Source organism: Oreochromis aureus, linkage group 22 (assembly GCF_013358895.1).
Source record: "Oreochromis aureus strain Israel breed Guangdong linkage group 22, ZZ_aureus, whole genome shotgun sequence".
NCBI classification, from domain to species: Eukaryota; Metazoa; Chordata; class Actinopteri; order Cichliformes; family Cichlidae; genus Oreochromis; species Oreochromis aureus.
The window spans coordinates 32,566,227-32,577,482 of record NC_052962.1 but is presented as its reverse complement, the minus strand read 5'-3'; positions in this window follow the sequence as shown (position 1 = coordinate 32,577,482).

Below are 11,256 nucleotides of genomic sequence, written 5' to 3'. Positions count from 1 at the left end.
TAAGGTACTTTAGATGGCCTTCTTAATTATTGAAAGCTGAGAGTCAAATATGCATTTTTGTTGAAATGGTTGCCATCGGTCTAAAATGAAAGCAGCCAGTGTAAACATATGTAAAACCTTTTAATACCAATGTGAATTTAAAGAATGCAAACACATGCATAACATTTTTTGTCTTTAAATTTGTAATTTAAAAGTCACATTGAGCTAGTCAAGCTCAGAAGGCTCTTGATGGTGGAGCGGTAGAAGTTAGCAGTCTCTGGTGTAACTGGGCCTGACGCAGCTTCCTGAGAAAGTACAGCCTTTGTTGTGCTTTCCCTACCTGGTGGGAAATGTTTGTGGACCAGGTAAGGTCGGTCAAGATATGGACCCCGAGGAACTTGAAGCTCTCTACCCTTTCTACTTCCTCTCCATTGATGTAGAGGGTGGAGTGCTCTTGAAGTCGATTACCATCTCCTTGGTCTTGGCTATGTTCAGATGCAGGTTGTTGTTGTCACACCATCGCTTCAGATGCTGAACTTCCTCTCTGTAGGCTGAATCATTGTAGTTGTCAATCAGTCCTATAATGGTGGTGTTGTCAGCAAATTTTATAATGGTGTTACTGGTGTGAATTGAAGAGCAGTCATGGGTGAAAAGTGAGGATAAGAGGGGACTGAGGATATACCTGTGTGGGATGCCTACATTCAGAATGAGGGTGGAGGAGGTGTGCTCTCCCCAAAACTGAAGAAGCTTCTCTCATCCGAGAAGCTTCTTCAGTTCAGTTCAGTTCAGAGGGGAAACGTCTTCAAGCAGCTTAAAGCAGTCCAGACGCTTTTCTTTCCAAGCTGTCCACGATGACCTGGATGACTGAGAACCTTCACAGACAAAGTCTCTAATCCTGACATTCTGGGGTCGGACAGGAAGTAGTTTGTTTCTTCTCTACCTGAGCAGTCAAAGCGTTTTATACAACATGCTTCATTCACCCATCTCACCCATTCATACAAGCACTTTTTTTCCATGGCTATGATTTCTATGTAACATTCATACACATTTACACTCCTGTTTTTTTTTCACAACTCCACTGAGGTGCTATTGAAGGCTCCTAGGGTTGACCTTGGCTGTATCCCAATTCAGGGTCTGCAGCCTTAAAGTATGCAGCCTCAACGGTCCTCAAGGGCTGCATACTCAAAGACCGCTAAGGCCGGAAGTGCGAGGCTTGTGAAATGGGACGGTCTAGCCTCCGTCGCGCTGCCCAGGTTGCCTAGCAACCATGATAGCTGGAAACGTGTGGTTGACAGAAATGAAGGGGAACATATTTTGTTCATTTGTTTGTTTGTTTCTATACGAGCTTTGTGTGATTTCATAAGTATCTGAGGCTGAGACCACAGGACTGTAAAACATGATTGTTGGGCTTCATATCTGTACTGAACAGTCATTTTAAGATTAGCTAGTAAATAACAATTAGTTAATGTTGTTCATGAGACTAAAGTCAGTGTAAATATAATATGGCCAATATTATAGTTATTATATTAATCATCATAAGTTATTACAGCAGTGAGTTTGAACTCTCAAATCAAATCACTTTTATTGTCACATCACATGTGCAGGTACACTGGTACAGCACATGTGAGTGAACTCTGTGTCTAATACTGAGCTTCAGTAAAGATTCAAGTTGCTGTTATTTATGTTTCCTATCACCTTAAATCTTCACTCAAAGACAAGTATCTTTGACAGTGTATATACAGATGTATTATATATATAAGAGTATGTTGGCATTACTAAATTTGGCTCAATGCTTACATATATGTGTAAAAAGAAAATGTACGAGCTGTGATAACTGTTTCTGATAGAAGGAAGAGTAGACTGATATATGAAATATTCCTTTATTGGGTGAGAAAATCAGACCATGTCATAACTGCTTTAAGTCACACAGAATAGATATCAGAGCCTTAAACAGGCTGACTTCTGCTAAATGGGTCAAACTGGGCAGAAACTATACAAACACATAACATCCTTATAGAATATGATGTAACACTATAGATCAACTTAGCTCAGAATATATAAAGCATATAAACAATTACAGCAATATGATGCAACAAACACAGCAGTGCTACTAATCCAAAATACTCAAAGCTTCATAGAACTGAAACAAACATTTATTTTTAGCTCCATTCTGCTGCTGATACATACTTCAGGTTTCTGAATATTAAACTTGTTGCTGCCTTTCATAGTGTGTAACTTGAAGGCCCTGAGTACTTTCTCCCACACTGAAAACACTGGGATGATAACATTATTTGAACATTACCTAATAAGACTGATTCAGGACAGACAATTAGTTATGTTAAACTTCCCTAGCAGTCCTTCACAAACAGGGAACAGTCTGTCTATTCTCTCCATCTGTCAGCTGCTGCTGGCTCTTCCTCCTCCTCTTCCTCACACAGTTTGTCCTGGTGGATCATCAGGGGTGCAAAGCCTCACAGATGATGTGCAGCAGTGGGTCCCTCAGTCTGTCCTCACTCTGGACACTTGCAGTTGTCACACATGGAAATCAAATGTGTGATAAGCTGCAGGATTCAAACACAAGTGTAACTTATAAATACATGTTCATACTTTTATTCCACAATCAGAGAGAAAGAAACAGAGAGAGTGCAGGACAGACAGACAGGTGACAGTCTCAGGTGTACACACTGCTACAAAACAGCACAAGAGAAGGAGGATTTAGTGTTTGTGTTATTATGAGTGCTAAACAAGAAGAGTTCCCAGATGGTCCAGTGGACACATGTGTGACTCCTGTGATTAAAGCATCTTTCTTTCAGCTTAACGAGTGAACCGTCAGCTCGTTCAAACACACGTTAAAGTCCGTTTGGCTCGACACCACCGAACAGAGGCAGCAATATAACATAGCTAACATTAACCGTGCAGTGAATCCTGCTTGTGCCGTGATATTCAGGACTGTAAACCGAGCAGCATCACTGACTTTCAGCTTGTTGTGTTTGTGGATATATGACTGACTTTAATTATCCATAAAATCATCACATTCTCTGTAAGATTAAGGTCGACTATTGTATTATTATATTTTAAATGCTTTAAAAGCAAGTAAACGCTGAAAGTACAAATATCGCTAATGTCACATAACTTTGCCGACATCTGGCCAACAGTAATGTTTTAATGTTCTCCATTATTCAACATTTGCACATAAATAAGTGACATATTATTCAGTACTTACTTTTAACAGTTTACTCTTCGGCTGCTCCGCTTCTGCCGTCTGCGGCAAAATTATCCACACCGACTGCCGCGCTATGAATTGTGGGATATGTTGGACCACGAAGTCTACACCGCCATGTCCTTAAAATTCAGGGAAATGAAGGACGCATTTGAGGGCTGCATTTCGAGCAGCCTTTGAATTGGGACAGCCTTCGGCGCGTTGCGGTGACGTAATCGGCCTTAAAATGCGGCCTTTAAGGCTGCAGACCCTGAATTGGGATACAGCCCTTAACAGCTTCCAACCATTCCATTTCTCATCACATAAGAAGAAAGAAGAAAACAAAAATATTCAAGAACTGGAAAAAAACATCAAATCCTTAGAAAAAGCCTATGTATCACACCAAGATCAAGAAATATTAAACAATTTACGCAAAACAAAACTAGAATTAAATGAAATTATTAATAAAAAGACTAAATTCTTAGTACAAAGACTTCGCCTGCAAAATTATGAACACGGTAACAAATCCGGACAATTTCTTGCTAACCAGTTAAAAATCAATAAAGAAAAAACAACTATATGTGCTGTTAAAGATTTATCTGGGAATACAATATATGATCTTAAAAAAATAAACAAAATTTTTAGGGATTTCTATGAAACTTTATATACACCACAAATAAACCCATCTAAAAACGAAATCCAGTTTCTGGACAACATAACTCTTCCAAAATTATTAGACACCCAAGCAATGGCACTGGATTCACCACTGATGCCAGGTGAACTCCAGGAAGCCCTGATAAGTGTGCCCAATAATAAGGCTCCAGGTCCAGATGGCTTTCCTGCAGAATTCTACAAAGAATTCTGGACGATTCTAGCACCAGTTTTTACAGAATGTTGCAGGAAATCAAAGAAAATGGCAGACTACCACCAAATATGAACTCTGCAAATATCAGTCTCTTACTAAAACCAGGCAAAGACCCTGTATATCCCTCAAGCTATCGTCCAATATCCCTTATAAATGTAGACCTTAAAATAATCTGCAAAGCTCTCTCAAAGAGATTAGAAAAATAACCCCCTCTTAATTCATCCTGACCAAACTGGCTTCATAAAAGGTAGGCACTCATCAACAAATACACGTAGATTACTTAATTTAACAGACTACTCATGCAGCAAAAACATTGAAACCATAATATTGTCTCTTGATGCAGAAAAAGCATTTGACAGAGTTAACTGGAAATTTCTATTTGCAACTTTACACAAATTTGGTTTTGGATCTTCTTTCATAAACTGGTTAAAAATATTATATAATTCCCCAACAGCTTGTGTCAGAACAAATGATCAAACATCCTCCAGCTTCTGTCTCCTGAGGGGCACCAGGCAAGGATGCCCACTCTCCCCTTCACTGTTTGCAATTTTTATTGAGCCACTAGCAGCAGCAATTAGACAGAATTCAGTAATTAAGGGCATAAAATGCAAGAATGTAGAACATAAAATCAGCCTTTATGCAGATGATGTGTTACTTTTTCTCCAAAACTCACAAACCAATATCTCTGGGGTGATTGAATTGATAAATTCTTTTCAAGAGTCTCAGATTATTCAATCAACTGGTCAAAATCTACAGTTCTTCCGATTAATTGCTCCTTCCATAATTCTTCTCCTACACCACTGCAATCTGGAAATATAAAATATTTAGGTATTAATGTCTCTCCTAAGCTTTCAGAATTAACTAAATTAAACCACATCCCGCTTTTAAAGACAGTAGAAAGCGATCTGGCTAGATGGAAATCTTTACCCATATCACTCATGGGAAGGGTTGCCGCTATAAAAATGATGGTCTTGCCAAAAATAAACTATTTGTTTTCAATGATCCCAAATAAGCCATCACAAGATTGGTTCAGATCTCTAGACTCATGTATTTCTAAATTCCTTTGGAAAGACAAACCCCACGTATCAGCTTAAAAACATTACAAAGGACCAAGGATAAAGGAGGATTAGATCTGCCTAACTTTAATCACTATTTTTAGCCAACAGGCTTCAGTTCATCTCTAGATGGTTTAAACACAGCTTCTTAGATGAGCCCTGGCTAGATGTAGAACAGGCACTATGTAATAATCTAGAAATTTCAGACCTACCATTTATCAGCTCAAACATCAAAAGACATGAATGCTTTAAAAGCATCAACATCAGCTCCTCTCTGACAGCATGGTGGGAGTTTCTAAAATGACAGCGTCCTCATTAATCCCATGCAAACGTACACCTATCTGGAATAACCCTGACATATTACAAAACAATAATATGATTAATTTTCCAGAATGGAGTTGTAAAGGAATTAAATACTTAGAACATATATTAGAGGGAACAGAATTTATTCCATTTGACAGACTAGTTACACAATATGGGATCAACAAGAAAAGATTTTTAGAATATCAACAAATTAAATCCATAGTAAAAAGAGATTTAACCTCAGTCAAGCTGAATTACAAACACCACCAAGTGCGGTACACACTTTCTTACTCTTAAATCCCCCAAATTATTATCTAAAATATACAGAACACTTTCTAAAATAGATGAATCAATATCCCTTCCTATTGCAAAGTGGGAAGCAGATTTATCAGTAAGCTTAGACCAAAACTTCTGGTCTCAAGTATGCTTAAAAACCTTTAAATTGATTAAAAATCCCAGTCTGCAATTAATACAATACAAAATACTACATAGAGTGCACTATACAGGTCATCGGATGTTCAAGATGGGCTTTACATCTTCCAACAACTGCTCACACTGTCAAGGCAATACACCAGACAATTACATCCACGCCCTTTGGTTCTGTCCACCAGTGCAGAAGTTTTGGCGTGAGATATGTGAAGACTTATCAAAGTGTCTGAAATGTAACATTCCAGCCTCCCCTTTAGTGTGCTTGCTGAGCAACTTGGATGAGGTCACTGCAGAAATAAACACAGCCCACATTGTTTTTACAGCCCTATGCATTGCCAAGAAAATGGTCCTCCTTAACTGGAAAAATAAAAATAATCTTAATTCTAATCAATATAAAACCATCTAATAGATCACATTAGTCTTGATACAGCCTCTGCCACCACATTTGATCAATCCCTTTGGGCTCCTTTGATCGGCTTCATCACCTAGTGGGGGGTGGGGGTCATGGTTTGGTCCTGCCTTCGCTATTGTGGTTGATGTGGAGGTTGGGATGGGCTTAGGGCGCCAGGAGAACCCCTAGAGACGTTATCCTGGAGGGCACAACCCGGGGTTGTGGTCATAACCTGGTGAGTGGCTCTGGTCGCTCTTAGAGGGTGTTCTCCTCGTGGCTGCGTGCAGCGGGGCTGGGGATGGTTTGTACTGGCGGACGAGGTTACTGGCCTGGTAGCCTGGCTGCCCCTGAGTGGATCCGGGGCAGGCGGGGGCTTGGGGTTCGGGGGGTGCCGTCTCCGTGATGGGGCTCTGGCTGGGCCTTGGGGGCTTCGGTCCTCGTCGGTGTGTCGCCGAGGTTGTGGGCCGGTGGGTGCACGGGGGCTCAGCCCTGGCGCAGGGGGCCTCTGGTGCATCGACCTAACTGGGGGACTCTTCAACTGGCAGGGAGGTTGTTCCATCCTTGCAGAAGTCCACTCTGCAGGTGGGGGAGAGACACAGGAGAGGTGGAGAATAAACCTAACCTGGGTGTCTGTTGTCTTGTGTAGTCTGGAGATGATTGAATGTTGGGGTGGGTATAGTTTCCTCTGCGGTGGGGTGGGGTGGGCTTCCCCAGGTCCTGTGGGGCTTAGCGGTGCTGCTGCCGTGGGCCCCGATCGGGATGGGCCTGGGCTCCCTTGCCTTGGTGGGTACTAGAGGACGGGGGTGCCTACTGGGGTCAGCCGGGGAGCTGGCCCTAAGGAGGGGCATCTTGCCCCTCCCTTCTTTTCCTCCCCATCCCCGGCTGCCTCCCTCTTCCCGCTCCACCACACCCACCCACACAGGTAGGGCCTTGGGGTGCGGGTGTGTCACCAGGGTGCAGGGAGGCATTCCCCCCTCTGTCCCCTTCTGGCCACCTGTGCCTCAATTTTATTTCACAACTTAGACATCCACATTATTCACACTCTCATAACACACACACACATATATATATATATATATATATAGGGCCTTGAGGGTGATCACGTTAACGGCGTCCAGAGGACGGTCTGTGTATTCAACCCTACCTCTGGCGCGGTGCCCACCTCTCAATTTTAAATCCATGTAGACATTGAGGGTTCTCGGGAGGGCCGTGCTAACACTTGCTGCTCTCTGGCAGCAGCACCATGCCCTCCCTTGTTTTAAATGCACTTTAGAACAACACGCAGCAACACTACACATGAGCGGGAGGAGGGAGGTATGGGATCTTCACACACCCCGTTCTCTACTAGCCATCGGGCGGGGGCTGGGAGGAGGTGTTGGCTGTCCGATTGGCCTCCCTGCTGCTGCGGAGCCTGGGCGGTCTGCTTGCCTCCACCCCGGGGAAAGGGTCACATCTCTTGGGTCTGGGTGCCGTTTCCCCTCTGGGGCGAGGGTACCTGGACCCAGGGCATAGAGTATGTTTGGGGAGTATGATTGTGTGTACATGTCTATGTATGTCTGTCCCCACGTTGGGTGAGTGCTGAGTGTTTGTATATGTGTGCATGAGGGTGGGAAAGCATGTTTATGTCTGTGTGTGCCTGTTTGTCTGTGTCTATATGTCAGGTCGAGTCTTAGACTCCACCTCCCTGGTACTCCCAGGCCCTCCAAGTGTGGAGGCCTATCTCCCTCACCACACTCCCTGCTGGTAACTGATGCCCTCAGGGGTTGGTGCATTGGTGGTTCTTGGTGTCCGGGGCTGGGCGCTCAGGTATGCACCGGCTCACTCCCGGTGGCTACTTGGCGGGGCCCGATGCCTGTCGCTTGGTCAGGCCTCTTCCGGGCAAAGGGGCCCTCGGGCCTCCGGCCTCGGGGCCTGCAACTCGGTTCACTCTGGCACAGCTGGCTGCCGGCAGAGCCGGGCGGGCACGCCGGTGCAGCCCCTCTGGCTTCTGCTCCGTGGCTACTGGGTGACCCCTCGTCTGGGGATCTCCTCAGCCCTTCCCAGGAAGGTGGCACGGATGCCCCTCCGGTGGTACTCCTTGGGCTCTCGCACTCTGGGTCCTCTGGATGTCTGGAGCCTGGATCTCCTCCATGCCTGCTTCATGCCCTGGGGGACGGGGCTATGGGCCTCCACACCCTCTAGCAGACCGTTACATGGGAAAACCTTTTTGTATACAAGCGTTGATCCACACAGGTGTGCACACGGGTGTTCACTGTTCGTAGACATAAACTACACCTTTCTTAGCTGCTACTTCAAAGCACATTGTGCGCTGTCTGTCCTGCGTGCTGCACAACAACTTTCAATATTTAGTATTTACTGCTGTTCACACTTAGCTAGATTAACGTGATGGTGTTGTGTTTAGTATGTTGCTTTGTTTTTGTTTGGTTTTTTTTTGCTTGTCTTCTCTTCTTTTTCTCTCAACAGGTGATCCAGGAGATTTTTTTTTTTTTCTTTCTCTTTGTCTTTGTAAGTGCCCTTTCTCACTGTCTCTTTTCCCTTCTGTTTTTCTTTTCCTTCCTCTCTTTCTTTCTCCCTTTCCTATCCCCCAGTCATGTCTGTCCCATCTGTAACAACTGAAAATAAAATAAATAATAACAACAAAGTTTGATCAAATGGACCAATACGGCAATGCCATGATGATCCATTTGGCAAAATAAATCCATTTGGTATCCTTGTTGGTCTTCAGACAACAATTCTGACGGCTTAAGAACCAAATGGGACAGACAAAAAAAAAAAAAAAAAAAAAAAAAAAAATTCAGGGAAATGAAGGACGCATTTGAGGGCTGCATTTCGAGCAGCCTTTGAATTGGGACAGCCTTCGGCGCGTTGCGGTGACGTAATCGGCCTTAAAATGCGGCCTTTAAGGCTGCAGACCCTGAATTGGGATACAGCCCTTAACAGCTTCCAACCATTCCAGGATCCATGTGTGGGGCATAGGTCAGTCTAGTCTACAGTCTCAAGTGACTGCTCTGCCTAGCAGGAGCTGGTGTTTTACACCCGTGGTGTTACTGCTTCTCCCTTTCTCGGCCCTACTCATGTATTGAACTTTATAATTATTCATCTTTGCCTCTATGATGCTACACAGGAGCTTTCAGGAACAAAAGTGCCTAATCTGCGGTTGTAAGTATTTATCTGAAGTATTAATGGAACATGTGCTCCATACATAAACAAATCGAAGCTTTTTTAAAGTGCTATCAGCGTTAACATGCGTCAGTTTGCGTTAACGAGTTAACGCAGATTCGTCCGTGTGAGGGGTTACTCTGCGTTAAACCATCAATGCGGCTTAAGCACGTTAACGCCGTCATCACGACTAATGTGATTAACAATTAAGTCATCTGGAGTGCAGACTGATTAAAAATCCCTGGAATGTCTCTGTCAATGCATTTCGGGCAGTTTGTCAGAAGTTTCTCCATTTTGTGCTCCAGACAGGTTTAGTGCGTTAAAAATTTTAATCGCATTAATCGTGATGACCGCGTTAACGCATTTAGCCACGTTAACACTGTGTTAACCAGTTAATGCTGACAGCACTACTTTTTTTTATTTCAGTTATTGCTAATGACTCTCCCATTTTTTTCTAGAATTAATTGTGGAAGTGCAAACAGTGTGCTGATAGTGTGTTGACAAATTACCAATTACTAAAACATTACAGATGAAAGCATGGCCATTAAGGTCAAAGACACTCATATCCATGCACATACTATGAATGCCCTTGTTCATTTAAAACATGGAAACACATTTGAGCCAATGTCATATTGATTCTTCAAGTAGATCAGATGAACCAGTTAGCTTCACATGCTCCCCGTGTCCTGGAAGCTAAGTTTAATTTTCAATATTTATATTTGAGGGTGTCTGGGTTAAATGCATTGATAGATTTATAGGCAAAAATACTATTTTGAAATGTTATGTTTTATCTTAACTTTCATTGTTATCACAATAAATACCAGAAAATATTGTGATAGGGTTTTAAGTCCATATTGCCCAGTTCTAATCTTCTTTTAATTTTTAATGTTTTTACAGTTAGAATTATAAATTAAATTGTCAAACAGTCTAGAATTAATTATAGCAAAATTCAAAAGCTTCTATTTTTGCTTTCATATATTTTTTGATCTGACCCAGAGGAGTTGGTGCTTTTGCTTTACCAATGATGAACCTCGCTGCACGTCACTGATGTGGGATATCAAACATTGCTTCATCATTCATCTAGATTATCTGTGAATATTTTTTACTTTATTGTGTAAAGAGTTTGAATAGAACCAAAAGTGGAAACTGATACTGAGTTCTTATCTCCACCAGAATACCAGTGTTGATGTTTGACAGGAATGCAGTCTAAAAGCTGCCTGTGTCGACTTAAATTTAAATCCAGATGAGCTGTTCAAGGAATTCTTGGAAGTAATTTTTTTTTTCATTTTAAGGATGTGGATCTGCCTGCACCATGTAACTTCCAAGTTTTGAATGCACTTTAGAACAACACTCAGCAACACCACATATGAGCGGGTGGTCTTCACACCCCTGTTTTCTGTTCACCATTGGGGGTGGGGGGCCAAAAGGAGGAGTTGGCCATCTGGTTGGGGTCTGGAATGCTGGGCCTCCCTGCTGGTGCAGGACCAGGGGCAGTCTGCTTGTCTCCATCCCAGGGCAAAGGACAACATCTCTTGGGTATGGGGATGGATTGCTCCTCTGGGGGTGAGGGCACCTGGACCTGGGTGTATAGAGTATGTTTGGGGACTGTGAATGGGTGTATAGTGTTCATTTCTGTTTGTCTCCATGTTGGGTGAGTGCTGAGTATTTGTATATGTGTGCACAAAGGCAGGAATGTATGTTTGTGTCTGTGTGTGCCTGTTTGTTTATGTCTTTGTCAGGTTGGGTTTTAGACTCCACCTCTCTGGGAACATCTCAGGCCCTCCTGTGAGAAGCTCCTGCTGTGCACTGAACTCCTGACTGTGGTCTGGGAGAGAGTACTGCAATTTTTTGTTCGTAAAATACAGTATACAATGAC